The following is a 17,506-nucleotide window of genomic DNA, read 5'->3' as shown; positions in this document are numbered from 1 at the left end:
TTCATCTTCGGTTTTGAATTAGAGGCGTTAAAAATAATGACTGGACGCCGACTATAACCCCTAGCCTTCCAAGCTAACGATGCGGGTTCGATTCCCGCTACCCTCCCCATATGATAATTATATCAATTATTATATCAATTCATTGATGCATTAATTTAATTTTAATTAATGCATCAATGAATTGAATACGCAATTCCTTAAATTCTCTCCCATATTCTTTTTCTTTATTTTTTCCTAACAAGAGATAGGAAAGAAAAATGCGAAAAAAATTCGGAATGAAAGGTGTCCATTATATATATATACATAGGTTTAGGGGATGGGGTGTTTGGATCATACAATGTTTTATTATAAGGGTATATTATATTAATAGAAAGAAAAATCATCTTGAAGATTATTGGAATGTTTAAAAAATGTGTTTGGTTGGGAGAATAAATGGGTGTGTATGTTTTGTAGATTACTAAATTACCCTCCTTTTAAATATTAATATAATAGTATTTGTTATTATTATTTCTTGAAGCACTTTTTAACCCCTTACATTTGAAAATTTGCTAAAATACCCTAACCATATAAAATTTTAATTTATAGCAAAATCACCCCCACCCACCCCAAGCCACTGTCGGCAACTAGCCACCATCACTGGCCATCACCGATAGTCGACGAAACGGCACATGACTGATTGTATATGGCTTGCCGTGCACCAACAAAGCCAGAAATGACCATGGATCACAAATCTATGGCCTGAAAACGGCTAGATTTATGGCCATTTCACGGCAAAAAATGTGGCTGTGCCATTTCACGACTACATCTTTAGCCGTGAAACGGCCATAGAAACATCAAATTTGGCCGTGAAACGGTCATGAATCTATGATCCATGGTCAGATAAAGCCTTACTGGCATGCGACTAGTTAGATCTCGTTGATCGTGCATCATTATGGCGATTGAGCAGCCAATAGTGGTCTTGGATTACTGAGGTTATTTTATTAATTTTTAACCTTTTTTGTGGTTAGAATGTTTTAACTAATTTCTCAAATGTGGGGAAACTAGGCTAATTATTATTTGGTAGACATTTAAGGGTAATTGTGTTCTAAATAGTTTTTAATTAAAGGTAAAATGGGTAAAAAAATCATATTAACTCGATAATATTTTAATAACATCCCCTTTTAATTTTTTTTATCATAAGGGTCCATTTTTTAGTTTATATGTAAAATATAATTTTAGTTTAGTGAGTGGATCCACTAAACTAGAAAATTATATTCAAGCACAATCTTAATATAATTATATTAGGATAGTCCCAACTAGAAAATTTTCGTATAGTAATCATTCTTTTGTCATGAAGTCCTAATAATAGTTTCAGTAGAACTATGTTTAATAACCGTATGATTTATTTCATTGGATTAGGNTAAGTGTAGTATTACCCTTATATTTACAATCTCTCTTTGATTTTAGTGATTTGATTAAACATATTTTACAATTGTTTTTGATAAAACTTGTATAAACATTCGATATTGATTAATACTTTAATAATAATTAATACTTTGATATTAATTAATTATTAAATTTTTATGAAAACATACTTTAATAATAATTAATTTAAATTAAAATGTAGAGCCAAAGCCGGGATGGTCCCCCATGATACAAAATATCGAGCCCATTATTTGTAAAACAACAGAGAGAAAGCCTGAAAACCCCTAGTGTTTCAGTCTATAATCCACAAATCTTGATGTTTCGAATACTGGCAAAATACCCCATAAACTTAGGAGATGACATGTTAATGAAGGAAAATTGGCAAAAATTATGTTAAATTACACTAAAATGACTATATATAAAATTTTGGAACTGTCATATTTGGCTCCAGCCAATTCACTCATCAAGTGAGTAGTTTCAACATTATTAGAAACCTGAAACACCTGGCCAACAACAATGAGAAACTCCTTAGCATTAGTGATTTGAAATCAAACTACGAATCATGGAATTCAATCTCAATCTCTAATTCCCAAATCAACATATAGATTATAAAATAATGAATTAAATTTTGAGGGATTATCAAAATACCTATTTGTGCCATGATTTCCTGAATTCTTGAATTCCTAATTGAAGTGTCATTTCTTCCTTTCCAATAACACACGACTTATAAAATGGGTTTCAATTGTTCTATCACGTTTGGAAAAATGACAAAGCCAATTTAATAAGAGTCTATTGGATCCTCCCATTAAAGGCTCCATATATATTAAAGCTCATTACAGGCTTAAGCCCACACTTGTCATCAACCTATATTATTAAAATGAAGTGTAAAGAGCAATCCTGGAATGATCACATTAAATGATTAAACCCATCAAGATATCTCATTGGACCACATGTTTACCCGGTTTGGCTAAATCAAAATATATTAGCCCATAATTAAGAAATTTTTTAATATAAAAACCAGTCAAAATATGCAAAGATCTTCAAAATAATAAAAACATAATTAACCAGTTAAGGGGAAAGAATATTGACACCCTCTTAGGATTTCAAAATTGTCAATGAGACCCCTAACTATTAAGGAAGGGGTTAAATGTAATATAAATACAAAAAAAACCTTCCCCAAATTCATGAGAAAATAAAAGTATAAAACATGAAAAAGAAGCTTCATTTGTAAGTATAGCTAGTTGTGAATTTAATTTAGGCTTATTATTGTTACCTCCGTGAGGTTTCAAGTCAGTAATCCTAAGCCCCCCAAACTATGTGAAACCTATATTGTCTCCTCTTTCAAATTTCAAACATTCTTCAGTTCGATTTAGTGAAAATTTAAATTAGTCATTCAAAATACATAACTAAGTAAAATAAGAGAATATCCTCCAGTGTTGAGGGAATTGCACAGATAGAGATTCAAAAAGAATTGATCTAATTCAGGTCATAATTTATACAGGATTTCCAAAATTATTAATAGAAAATCGACCACGGAGAATCGAAGAATTACAACTGAATCTACAAAAAGAACTTAATTGTGTGAATCGAAAACTAAATATTACTATTACAAGAATTTCAAATCCGTATGGACATCCTAATATTTTTACAGAATTTATAATGGCACAATTACAAAATAGAGTTTCTTTTCGTAAAGCAATGAAAAAAGCTATTGAATTAACGGAACAGGTGGATACAAAAGGTATATATATATAAAGAAATACACGGTAGAAAATATTTGAATGAATTCTGTATTTTTTCCGATTGCTGAGTCTTGAAGTTATAGCTGTATATATACAAATAATTGTAACATATTTCCTAAATATTTGCAACATGTGAACATAATTTAAATGTCTATACAACTATACAAGTATCTCTAAATATCAGCAAGAATCTCGTGGAATAATTGATTTGTTATCTTCAGTTACATGCAGGTATAGCAGACTTGATTTTCTAGTCTTCGGCAGGATCTTCACTGGAATTATTCTCCTGATTTTCAGTAGTGATTTTAGATGAAATCACTTGATCTTCCACACGCCCCCTCAATCTGAAAGGGAGATCACAGACATTCAGATTGTTCTTGACATGTGTAAATTTCTTTGGTGATAGGGGCTTTGTGAGTGCATTTGTGAGCTGGTCACAGCTTGAAATGAACTTAACTTTTAACTGTTTCTGATTAACTTGATCTCAAACAAAATGGAAGTCGATCTCTGTGTGTTTTGTTCTGGCATGGAATACCAGATTAGATGTAAGATATGTAGCACCAATGTTGTCGCACCAAAGAGTAGGTGGTTGCCGAAGTGGAACTCCCAGCTCATGTAAAATTGATTTTAACCACATTAGCTCAGCTGCTATGTTTGCTAAAGCTTTGTATTTAGCCTCAGTGCTGCTTTGTGCCACTGTTGGTTGTTGCTTACATCTCCATGAGATCAAGTTTGGTCCTTGAAAAATGCAATGAGCTCCTACTGATCTTCTGTCATCGCGGTTTGCTGCCCAGTCCGAGTTGGAAAAAGCTTGAAGATCAAGATTTGCAGCTTTTGATATTGACAAGTCTGGTGAAACAATATATTTAAGATAGCAAAGTATGCGCTTGACAGCTTGCCAATGTGTTTCAAGAGGATTATGCATGAACTTGCTAACTTTGTGTCCTTCAAAGGCTCCGTCAGGCCTTGTAAAAGCAAGGTATTGCATACTTCCAACCATGCTTCTGTAAAGATTTGCATCGATGCATGGTTTGCCATCTAAGGCAGTGAGAGTGCAAGTTGAGGCCATCGGACTAGAGCATGGTTTGGCTTGATCCATTTTACTCTTTTTGAGCAAATTGACTATGTATTTCCTTTGCGTAAGGTAGATACCTTCCTGGAACCTGAGAGCCTTGACACTAAGAAAGTAATTAAGAGGCCCCAATTCTTTGACAGCAAAGTCTGTCTTCAAGCTTTGAACGACTCGGTTGATGACTGTTGAACTCGATCCGATTATCAACATATCATCGACATAAATTAAAACATAAACAGTGGTAGTTTTTGTTTTAAAAATGAACAATGATGTATCAGCTTTGCTTTCATGAAAATGTAGTGATTTGAGCTTGTCTGAGAGTTTAGAAAACCAACCTCTTGGGGCTTGCTGCAACCCATACGGTGATTTATGCAACTTACAGACATGATTTGGAAATTGAGGATGAATAAAACCTTGTGGTTGTGTCATGAAGACTTCCTCGTGTAGATCACCGTGCAAAAATGCATTTTGCACATCAATTTGTTGTATAGGCCAATAATGAGTGATCGCAATTGAGAGAACCAATCTAATTGTACCATGCTTGGTAACCGAACTGAAGGTCTCAGAAAAATCAATACCTTCTTGTTGGTGAAAACTTTTGGCGACTAGACGAGCTATATGACACTCTATAGTCCCATCAGCTTTCCTTTTGATTTGGTAAACCCACCGACAACCAACAATTTTTGCATTTGGAGATTTTGGAACCAAGGACCAAGTTCCATTTTGAAGTAATGCATTGAATTATTTGTTCATGGCTTCGCTCCAATGATTTGATTTGGATGCTTCTGTAAAGCAGGTAGGTTCTTTGGCTGTGGAACTTTTGGTTAGCAATGCTCGAGGTAGAGGATGTTGAATAAGTTCATCAGAGTGCTGGCGAGGTTTGTGAATATTGTTCTTGGATCGTGTTGTCATCGGATGATTTGGAGATAAGAGGCACATCGGATGGTGAAGATGTTCTGTTTTGTGGCAGATCTGAGCGCAAGTCTGTATGATGTGGTGGAACTGTGGCATCCTGGTTAGTGATAGCGGCACCTGGACCTGTAGGAAGAGACAAACAAGATGCAGAAACATTTCTAATAGGATGGTTTGATTGTAAATCACCAGAACTGGGAGAAGGAGAGATATTGATGTTATGAGGCATTGGAACCGAATGATGTTGTGAGGGTGGGGAAACGTTTTCTTTGGTGTAAGGGAAGAGATTTTCATCAAAGCTTATGTGCCTTGAAACATAGATTTTACCAGTAGATAAATCAAGGCATTTGTAACCTTTATGACCAAGACTATAGCCAATGAAGAGACATGTTTTAGAGCGAAAGTTCAGCTTGGTTGAATTGTAAGGGCGCAGTTAGGCCAACATGCACAACCAAAAACACACATAAAGGAAAAATGGGGCATGCGGTTGTAAAGAATCTAAAAAGGAGACTTTTGCTTTAAAACAGGTGTGGGTAGCCTGGTTATGACGAAATTTGTGTTTGGAAGGCTTCTTCCTAGTAAAACATCGGTAAATTTAAGTGTGCTAACTTACTTAGGCCAACCTCGATAATGTGACGGTGTTAGAGCTCTATAGAACCATCATGTTGATAAGTGTACGGACATGCTAGTCTATGATTTATTCCGGTTTGTTGAAAATAATTGTGCAGATGTCGAAACTCACCTCCCCAATCAGATTGGACAGATTTAATTTTGCGTTCAAATTGTTTTTCAACATACACTTGAAATTGAAGAAATATAGATTCAACGTCGGATTTGAGTTTCATTGGAAATAACCACACAAACTTGGAAAAAATATCAAGAAAACTAACATAATATTTAGCACCATTAGTAGAAACAACGGATGCTGGACCCTATACATCAGTAAAAATTAAATCAGGAGGATAAGAAGAAACATTAGAAGAAGACTTAAATGGCAAGTCATGACTTTTTGCCATTTGACATGCAGGGCACACTGAATGCTTTTTATTGGACTCGACTGGAACATTGATGAATGAGAGGACTTTATTGACAACTGGTGTGGATGCATGTCCAAGATGACGATGCCAATTATGATGAGAAACACGAACGGTAGAGAAAGCTTGCGAACGGCGAGACTAAGATGTGAATTGGTAGAGTCCATTAATGAGATGGCCTTGATGATGGACCTTCCCCAAGTAATCCTTCACAAGAAAGAATTTGTCAGGAAACTGAAAATAGACATGATTATCAATACAAAACTTTTGGACAGAAAACAAGTTCTTATGAATTTCAGGAACTAGAAACACTTGATTAAGAACAAAAGTAGTATTGGACGTAGAAATTTTAGAGGAACCAGTTTTTGAGATTTGCAAACCTTAGCCATTGCCTACTTGAACCTGATCTGTACCCTGATAATCATCATTCTGAAGGTTTAGATTATTGAGATCATTAGTATGCATGGCACCAGTGTCAGCATGCCATTCGATGTCCTAAGTGCTAGTAGGTGCAGCGACCATAACTTGTTTATTTTCTGGTTTTGGATCCTGGTAAGACGGATCAAACCAAAAATAGCATTTTCGAGCTGAGTGGCCCGATTTATTACAGACATGACATATTACTAACTTGTGATCAATAGTACGTGTGGTGTTGTTGTAACCAGCACAATTGGAACGACCTCGTCCCCTAGAACCACCTCTGCCATGATTTGGAGATGAGTTGTATTGTCGTTGGACAACATTGACAGAGGTAGGTTGACTGGGAGATGACAAACTGGTGGCGAGAAAGTCTGGCTTCAGTGGCGAGCAAAAGCGAGTAAATATCCTCCATTATTACCTTGCCAGTGCGAGCCAAGATTGAGGCAACAAAGCTGTCATATTCGTGGCCTAATTCTGCAAGAACATAGGTGATGACATCTTCACAACTCATAGGCTGTCCTGCAACAGCTAATTCATCAGAGAGTTTCTTAATAAAAAGAAAATATTGTTGCCTTTTGTTGCTGTTGAGAGTTGGGTTCGAATCTGCACAGTTCGTGCACGAGATCGGGATGAAAAATTTTCATCCAAGGCATGCCACACAACAGATGAAGTAATATGGTTTACTACTTGAGCAAGCACTCCTTTAGTGAGAGAAGACATGAGAGTACTGAGGATAAGATTATCCTAGCGCAGCCAATGAGAATAGGCAGAGTTAGTTGTTTTGGAAATGACATGAGTTTCTGGGTGGGAAACAGAGACATATTTAGGAGGTTTGGGGATGGTACCATCAAGATATCCAAAAAGGTCTTGGCCAAGAAAATATAGCACAATTTGTGCCTTCCAGTGAATATAATTATGGGGGTTGATTTGACAGGGACTATGTTAGACATAGTGAGAATACAGGGAGGCAGGTTTAGCAGATTTGATTTTCTGGTCTTTGGCAGGATCTTCACTGAAATTATTCTCCTGATTTTCAGTAGTGATTTCAGATGAAATCACTTGATCTTCTACGTGAGATAAAGCCAAAAAAATAAACGAACATAAAACATTTTAATTTATTAAAACTAGTTGCATTCAAACTTAAGAGTAAAAAACAAACATCCCCTAACGTCCATACAGACTTTAGATGAAACTAATATAGACATATTAGAGGGAATAGAATTCGTAAAGAAATGGGTTTGCATTTACAATATCATTTGGATTTATTCGTATTCGACTTTTGATCCGACTCAAACACAAATCCGACGTCTAACTCCCACCCACCAATCTTATAACAATTTTCTATTGGCACATTGTCAAAAGAAAGATACAAAAAAAGTTCTTCTTAGTCATCCATCAATCAATATCTCTAAACCCATCCACCCTAATTTATAAATAAAACTAATAAAAAAAATTATTATTTTTTAGAAAATTTTCAAGGGAATTGATTTTTAGCCCTTGCTATAAGTATCTTTAGTGCTCACCTTTAATTTTACGTGGTGATATATTTGTAATAAAATAATTTATTGTTCTTCTTCCATTTTTTTTTTTCATTACAAAGCTTTATATTTAAAGTTCCAAAAAATTAAAAGTAAATTAAATCAAATCGTAATTAACAATAAATTAAAACACAAAAGTTTCTCAATGGAAATTTGTGACACTGGGTGTTTCGTTTTAACGGGTATGAAATCGTGTTTTTCTTCTATTAAGACGAGATTTAAAAGTGATTACTTGATTGTGAGAGTTTTGAAGTTGTGCTTCAGTAAACAAATTAATTTATATTTGTGCAATAACAAATTTATGGTTTTTCTTTTGTCAAGATAGGATTTAGAGTTAATTACTTGGTTGTAAGAGTTTTGAATTTCTAATCTCGTAAGCAAAATTTATTAGCTTAAAATTCCCTGTTGCATCTGAGGTTCTTGAGAAATTGGTTGTGGTCATGGCTGCCACGACTGTCTTCTACACCATTGCAATTCCTTTTCCACTGAGTCTCAAGTGTGCTACTTGGGTTATCTATGTTGTCAACATGCTTACTGTTGTGATCTTGAACACCTTCTAATAATTTGTTTGTTGTATTTGATATGAATATTATTGTCAGGTTTTGTAATTTAAATTTATACTTGATGTAAAGACACTATTAATTAATCATTTATGATCGATTAATTTTAATCTAATAGGGTTAAGAGTTGTCGAGTTGGTTAAGCACTTAGGTTTAGAATTCTAATTTTCTGTCAGTCACTTATGTATTAGTAATTTAATTGTCACCGATGTNCATAAGTACTCCAACAATCTCTATACAAGACAACTATGCAGCACGTGAAGAAAGAATAATGAAAGAGAACTAAAATATGAAGAACATGAAGGTGGTGAGTTTGAAGATGAGACTAATCCAACATAGTCGACTTATGAAGATCAAGGATTATCTTCCTTAGATGCATCATTTGATGTACACATCGAAGGAGTTAAAGACTCATCACCACAACATCTTCAAAAATAGAGCACCGTCGATGAAAGCGTTTGTGATCTTATTATTGATAAAGAAATCAGTTAAAACATTATGGTTGTAACCCCCATACAAACGGAGATGCTCATACATTGTTCACAGGTATGCAAAAACAGTCGTCCCTTAGAGAATGAATAGGCTTAGGAATGGGATCGTTCCATAAGGAACAACTTGCTAGAGTGAAACGAGTGTTCCAGGTGGACAAAACGATGAACGGTCTATGGAACGATGTCGTTCATGCCTAGAATTACATGCCTATAAGAGGAACGGGCGTTCCATGATTGGTCAAAAAAGGGGGTGCAATTGTTATTTTTTAAAGCATTAAATCGAGTACAAGTAAAAGATAAAAATTATGGGGGCAAAGTGATTACGGGAAGGAGGAGGAGAGAAAAAAGAAAGAAAAGAATGAAAAGAGAGAAAGGAGAAGGAAATGGGATTTTTAGCCAAAAGAGAGAGAAAGAGCGAGAGAGGGAAGAAGAAGAAGAAGAAGAAGGAAAAAAAAATGAGAAAAGGGGGAAAGGAAGGAAGAATTCAGCCAAGAGATAAATTTGGGGGAGAAATCGTAAATTCTCAACTTGGGTATCTCAAACATGTAGATTTTTCCTCATTTTGCTCCTCAGTTTCTATAATCTGAAGTTTCTAAGCCTTTTCCCCAATTTTGGCTAAATAGGAGAAGAATGGGAAATTCTTAGAGGAGTGCCACACCAATTGGGTTGAGCTTCAAATTTGTTTAGTGGAAGATCCTAAATAGGGTTGTTCAACAAGGAGAGTCGCTTGTGAGCCAGCTCAGCTCGGCTCAAGTACAGCTCGTTAATGACTCGTCTCGTGTGGAATCGAGCTAACTCGCCTCAATTTGTTAGAGAGCATGAACCAAGTTTGAGCCTGTCTCGGCTCAGCTCGTTAGGCTCACGAGCCAAGTCAGACTCAAATTATAGGGTCGTTTTAGGGGTTTTATAAAGTATGAGGGATTAAACTAAAATTATCAAAACAAAAAGTTTACAAAAATGACAAAGAACTCCGATGTTAAAATCCTTAAAAACGAAAGGAAGAGAAACATGAGCCATTAGAGAGAGAGAAAAGAAGAAAAAGCAACAAGAGAAGAGGAAGATAGGTTAAAAAGAAAAGAAAGGGGTTAGGGGAAAGTTAAAAGAAAATAAGTTGAATTTTCTTTTCAATTTGGAACATGGGTTTTGTTACCAAGAGAGATCAGGCAGAGAAGAAAATAAAAAACCCTAAATCAAAAGGGCAGTGAGAATACCTTAGAGTTGGTGGAGAGAGCAAGGGAAAAATGAGAAAGAAAGGTAGAAAGAAATAAAGAGAAACAAGAGAGAGAGAGAGAAGAAGAGAGCAAATGGGTAATAAATGAGAGAGAAAAATGAAGAGAAAGAGATAATAAATTAGAGAAAGAGAAAGGAAATGAGTAATAAATGAGAGAGAGAGAGAGAGAGAGAGAAGAAGAAGAAAAAGAAAAAGGAAAGTGTAATAAATTGGAGAGAGAAAAAGTTGCTCATTTTTTTTAATAGCTCGAGAGCTCTAACTCGGCTAGTTAAGTCAAACTCGAAATCCTTTCCTCTCTTCACGAGCCAATCTGAGTCAGAAAATCAATAGTTCAGCTCGAACTCGAATTTTTCTCCTTTTTCACAAGTCGAGCTCGTTAAGATAAAAATTCGGCTTGAAAACAACTCTAGTCTTAAACTCTTATTTTAGCAAGTTTATCTCAATTTCTTTCCAATTTTATTAGAAATGAAATGAATTGCAAAATGTGTTATTGTTCATTTATGCCATAATTGTTAATTGATATATTGAAGATGAGATTTATTATGATTGATGGTTGAATTATGAAATTGTACGGATAAAAGTGGGCTTTGATTATTTGGACAAGTGTTTGCATGAGAGGTGGAAATTTTGGGTTGAAATTGTCAATTTTGAAACATGTTTGTGACACTTATATTTTTACCCCTATGTTGATATAAGATATTTTAGTATAATATATGTCTTACAAATGAAAGGAGGCATTTGTTTTATGATGAGAGGTTTTGAGAACATATTTGAAAGCTTGCATTTTCGTCCTTACAAGACTTGAGATGTTATGGGATTATTATGTACTTTTTGGAAATGATGAAATGCATAGAATTTATGAAAGGTATATGGTTATGAGAAAGATGGTTTGAGAATAATTTATGGCAATGTTTATTTCCAATGATGTTTCAAATTCCTTATAATTGTGCTATCACTTAAAGCATGATATTGATTTATTATTTCTTGAAAGTTTTGTTGATTGATTTTAGAAAAGAATTATGAAGTATGTTTCAATTCAATGATTTATGTTTGTCCTAGTATGCTTGGTATTGGTTGAATTTCATATTTCAAAATGAGTTTTACTTCTAATAGGGCAAGCGGTTTGAATAATGAAAAGATATGTATTAAGTTTGCTAAGTTGAGAATGGTTTGGGTGAATTACATGTTTACCCATTTTCATTTCATAAAGTACTATGATTTTAAACATGTATTAATAAAGAAGGAAATAATAAGTTTTTGAGAAAGAGTATAAGGTTTTATGAAAAAAGTGATGATTGGGAAAGTAAAGATAGAAGTGGTTTTCAAACCATCCCGCGAAGTACCCAGTTCCTTCATATTCAATTATGATAGATTATGATATTCTACTTGAACGATGCGAATTATGTTGGGTATGATCGATTTTAGTGCTCTGCCCGAGCAATGCAAATTCCGCAAGGTATGAGGGATTATGATGTTCTACTTGAACAATGCGAATTCCGTTGGGTATGATTGATTTTAGTGATTTGCCTGAGTGATGCGAATTTCGCTGGGTATGACGGATTATGATATTCTACTCAAACGATGCGAATTCCATTGGGTATGATTGATTTTAGTGCTCTGCATGAGCGATGCGAATTCCACTGGGTATAATGGATTATGATCTTGTACCCGAACAATGTGAATTCCATTGGGTATGACAAATTACAGTTTTTGGCCCGAGCGATGCAAATTTTGTTGGGTTTGACAGTTTTAATGCCAAAGAGATGCGAATTCCGCTTGGCAAGATGAATTTAGTGGTTCTACCAGCACGATGATAGATCTTGCCAAGTAAGATGAATTTACCCTGGGTACTAGTGGTGATAAGAGTTTTCGCATAAGATTGAGAGATGGTTTAGATCTATATACCATATTATTAAAAGAAGACTACATAAGTGCAAATGTTTATTTGTATATAAAATGTTATAAAAAATGTTTGGGTCTTACAATATCAGAACAACTATTATTGATTTATGCTAGCTCATGAGATGACTTCAGATTTTTGAAATATGATTATAGAAATGTTTCTGGAAATCATGAATAGTTATTACTTGCTTCGCATGAATGTTTATCGTTATATGATGTTTTCATAAAACGTTTTGCAAAGCACGCACTCACCATGTATTTCAGCTCACTCTTTAAGGGTCGTGTCAATGGTGTCCAAAACCATGGTTGATAAATTGCATCTGAAGACATGAACTCCCTGCATCATTGTGAGCCTCAAATTCGATGAACTTGATTTGATGCGCCTCACGTAAACCAAACAAATCCGATGAACACATGATCATGCTGTATGGCTAAAGGCTCAAAAGTAGTAGAGGCTTCCCAAGCATAGTAATGTGATCTGATCTAAAAACCGTATTTGGTCTTGAAACTGTAGGAAACAGAGAAATATTTGGTGGCCATATGATTTGGAAATTCTAAATAGCGCAAAAAGCCAAACCAAACAAGATTTTATGGTCCCAATATGGTGGAACTTCGATACTCATAGAAGACCCCATAACTTGAAAGATAAACCACTCTGGAATTTCATTTCCCGTATAACAAATACAACTCTGATAAAATTCCTATACCAAGAAAATCATCAATTATAACATAATTTTAACATCTGAAATATATAATAATAATGATAAGAGGAGAGAAAATCATCCATGGTTTCACTTCTTGAGCTCTTAGTAGATGACCTTTCAAATTGTCTTGCAGTGCATTCCTATCAAATTTGAAACAATTGGCGAGGTTAAATCTGCATAGATCTGATAAATGTCATAATTTTTCCAATGATACACAATTTTAGGCATCTACATTTTTTGTACCCCTGGAAGCTCTGGTAAGGATTGAAGCCTTCCACAATCATGAAGAAAATTCAGAATAAGTTAACTACCTCTAAGTAGTTTGGCGTTGCATGGGGTTCTTGGGTGTATTACTGAAGAAGTTTTGAATTCAAATTCTCACGACTACTATAAGGGATGGTCACTGGAGGCTTACTTGACCGTTAACTTCAGGCCTCGGGGGACTAATAAGATATACACAAGTTGTTTGGACACCATCAGATTAAAAAAAAAAAAAAAAAAAAAAAAAAAAAATTGGAACAAGTTTCTAATAGTGTCAACATTTTTTCTAAATACTACACCCTTGAATCAGAAGAGTATTGATTTGTAATGTGCTACAGCAGATTTGATTTTGGCATTTGAAATCTATTTTTATATAGCTTGATTAAAGAGGATTTAGTCATTAAAATTGTTAATTATAATTATTCAATCACATCCCAATTAGAAGCAAATCAATCCACATCTATTTGTTCTGTAGGCCACTTTTTTGTAATACCTCTTAATTGCATTATGTTTAACTACAAAAAGACAATTGTAAAAACAAATTTAAAGATACTAACGTATCAGATTTGATTAAGAAACCTCATCCATGCACAACAGGCTAATTCTCTTTGTTTGGTTGACACACTCTTAGTTTGTCCATCACTATGTGGTGTATTTATGTGGGTCCATCAAATATACACACCATATCAATTGTAAAAAAAAATTAAATTTAAAAAATATTCGCATTTGTTTGTTTTGTATGTCTACATCTATTTGACATCTCTACTGTAAAATGTTTTATTTTCCTTTAAATTATGATGCTGTGTAATAGAAATAGATATTAAATATGCTCTAGTGTAGTAGCTCAAATCCACGAACATGAATCTTGAATCCATAAGAAGTCGAAATTACGACTTAACAATTCGTAAGGAACCAATTAAGAAATTTATTGAAAAATCATTCTTTGTTTTTAACATAATAACCTATATACTAAATTATTCCTAATGGTAATAAAGAAATTCTAATGAAAAAGGGAAACAAATAAAAAAAAATTAAATAGAAAATAAAGCTTACCTAAATAAAAACTTTCTAATAAACTAAATTTCAAATTAAAATAGAAAACTACTTAAATTCTTAATATGAAATCTTAAATAAATAAGAAAATCAAATAAATAAAGGAAAACAAAATCAAATCACAATTTAACAATATTTCTCCTACATCAGATTATTTGTTATATTTATTTATATGTCTAGTCAAGCTACACTAGGAAGTATAATATTACACATTAACGGCAGTAACTACACTTACCTAATGTAGAAAAATACTATAATTTATGCCATAATTATTTATTACCGTATCTCAAATTATCATATTGGTCTACTACATATACCATATCATCATATAATTCCAAATTAATCTTGAGACAAAGAAAATTTCCTTTTTGGGCCCATACTTTAGTACTAAGTATCGGGATTTTCATAACAATGAGGAAATAATAATTTATTTTTCTCTATATAACTAATATTCAAAATAAACCTTGTATCTCTCAATTCCTCACAATATATATCGTTCTTACGGAGATAAAAGAAAACAAATGACGACGATAAATCTCCTTAAAGAAATTTTTGTCAAAAATGATGAATGAATCCTTAGACGAACGATAGAAAAGCTTGAGAAGAAGATCGCCGAAGAACGACAAAAGGCTATTAATTTAGTGAAGCTCAGAATTATAAGCTGTCGGGAAATGCTCAACAAGAATCAGGGAATTAGAAGGTGAACTTGAAAAGCTTACCAAAAAAAAAGCTCTAAAATTTTAGAGCCAAGGCAGTCATATTAAAGAGTATAATTTCTTTTTTTTTTTTTGAAGTATTTAGTTTAATCCATGTAGGATTTTTATATGAATTATATAATTTATTTTTGAATTTGTTTCATGATGTTCTGTATGTTGTTAAATTAATAGATATTAATTACAAACAATATTGAAATTTTATATTTAGATATTGCGAATATATAGTTTTACATGCTGGTAGGAGAGCCACACTGCACACCACACAAACAAGTTAAAATTCTTATCCTGAGTTTGATTTGACATAAGAAATTGAAGATGGTATTTTTCACCACATTTTAGTTCACTAGAAAAATCTTGAAACAGTATAAGGCAGATTCCATTTTTGTCCTTGTTGTTTCGATAAATGATATTAAAAATACTCTGTTTTGAATACATCGTTTTGTTCTTTTGAGTCAACGATATAGATTCAAGATTTTACTCAGTGGGGCAATCGAAAAAATTTCAAATTTATCGTCCATGAAATTTGAGTTTTTATTTATTCATTTTTGTTAATGAATTTACTATACAAAATAATTTTGTATTTATTTATGTATTTGATTGATGACAAAAGAAATAATAAAAATATTTGATATTACATGTACAAAACAAAATAAAAGTTCTAAAATATTGGATTTAGGCTATTTTGATAAAAAATATATAAAGGGTTGTTAACGTTAAAACATAGAGTATAACTAAAATTTTCCTAAGTTCAGTGGGGTCATGAGCCCCCACTAACCCCTTAGTTGCTCCATCCACATAACTTTATAACCTAAAAATAATGAAAAATGTGTTATACAAATAAACAAACACGTTAGGCCCTAGTATTGTTTCTGTATAAATTTCAACCAATATTTGAAAAGAGTGTAACTGATATAACCAGAATGAAAACAATTCTCTCCATATAAGTTAATGAGTTACAATATGAACAATTATATGACGAGAAAATTATTTTGCTCATTCAAATTTCAAAGAGAATAAAAGTAGAAAACTACATTTTTTTATTTCATAAAATAAAACTGCCTCGAACGGATTTCATTCAAACCCAAATTGTTTAATAGTTAAGGGGTTAATCCATTCTGTAAGTAAATTTTTTTATTTTGCAAAATGATGTTATTGAAATATGAAGATTTTCGAAACAGGAAAATGATGCTGAAAATAATAATAATAATAATAATATAATGACAAGGTATAATCTAAAAGTTTTAATAAAAAGACTTACCAAGAAGTATTTACCAACTTTAGAAAAATAAATCGTATAAAAAAAAATAAAAAGGGTTGTTTTTATTCGTCTAAATAGTTAAAGTCTCGAACGTCTTAACAAGTTTCAAAAAATTAGATGGCTTCCTAAAATTAACAAAACCCCCAAAAAATATCATAAAACTTTTGAAAATGTCAAAAAGCCTTTACAATATAAAAAATATCAGATGGCTTCCTAAAATTACCAAAAACCCCCCAAAAATATCATAAACCTTTTGAATGTCAAAAAGCTTACAAATAAACCTTCATAAGAGTCTTAACAAGTTTTCAAAAATATTAGATGGCTTCCTAAAATTACCAAAAACCCCAAAAAATACATAAAACCTTTTGAAAATGTCAAAAAGCCTTTACAAATATAAAAAGATAAACCTTCATAAGAGGTGTTTTTAATACTTTGCAAATATCACTATGATTCTTTGACACCTAACTATTCTTGAGGAAACGAATGAAATAAACAAACAAGAAGAATTTAAATATTTTTTAGATAAAAATGTCTAGAAAAATATCTATTAACCAAGTATCACACAAAAAACCCTAAAAAGCTTCTTCTTTTTTAATTAATTTTTTTTTTTTTTTAATAAGCTCTATCAACTGTTTTTTTTTTCTGAATACCACTTAATATGAATTCTTAATATTAGAATATTCCTCTATTTTATCGCTTGGAGGATTAGACTTTATCCACTTAAATTTTTAGTTATTTTTCTATTACAATCTAATGGTCTAAAAATTGCCTGATTAGTATACAAATAACACCTATAACTTTTACAACCATTGAATTGCAATAGATCAAAGACTAAAAAATTTTATCAACATTTAAACTACATATTTAAGCCGAAAGAACCTGACTACCTTGTCCTATTCTTTTAACAAGAAGCCATATATTTGCCCTAATTTTTACAACAAAAACCTTACAAAATTCTAATCTCCTACTATTGCTCCTTGGCAGACAGCCTCTTATATTCTCATTAACAATTTCCTACAGAGTAAACCAACTCAAAACTAAAAAGACTATCACTTGATGTCATGTTCCTACATTTGCTCTGTCTAGCAGCTTCAATAATGGCTCATTTTAGCAAGATCTAAGACAAAAAGTACAAATAAAATATGCTCTTGTTGTCTTTAGATTGATTCTGACAATACAACACATGCAACAACGGCGAATAGAAATAA

This window comes from Pistacia vera, unplaced genomic scaffold (assembly GCF_008641045.1).
Source record: "Pistacia vera cultivar Batoury unplaced genomic scaffold, PisVer_v2 Contig594, whole genome shotgun sequence".
NCBI lineage: Eukaryota > Viridiplantae > Streptophyta > Magnoliopsida > Sapindales > Anacardiaceae > Pistacia > Pistacia vera.
The sequence above is the reverse complement of the archived record's forward strand: the minus strand, read 5'-3'. Positions refer to the sequence as shown.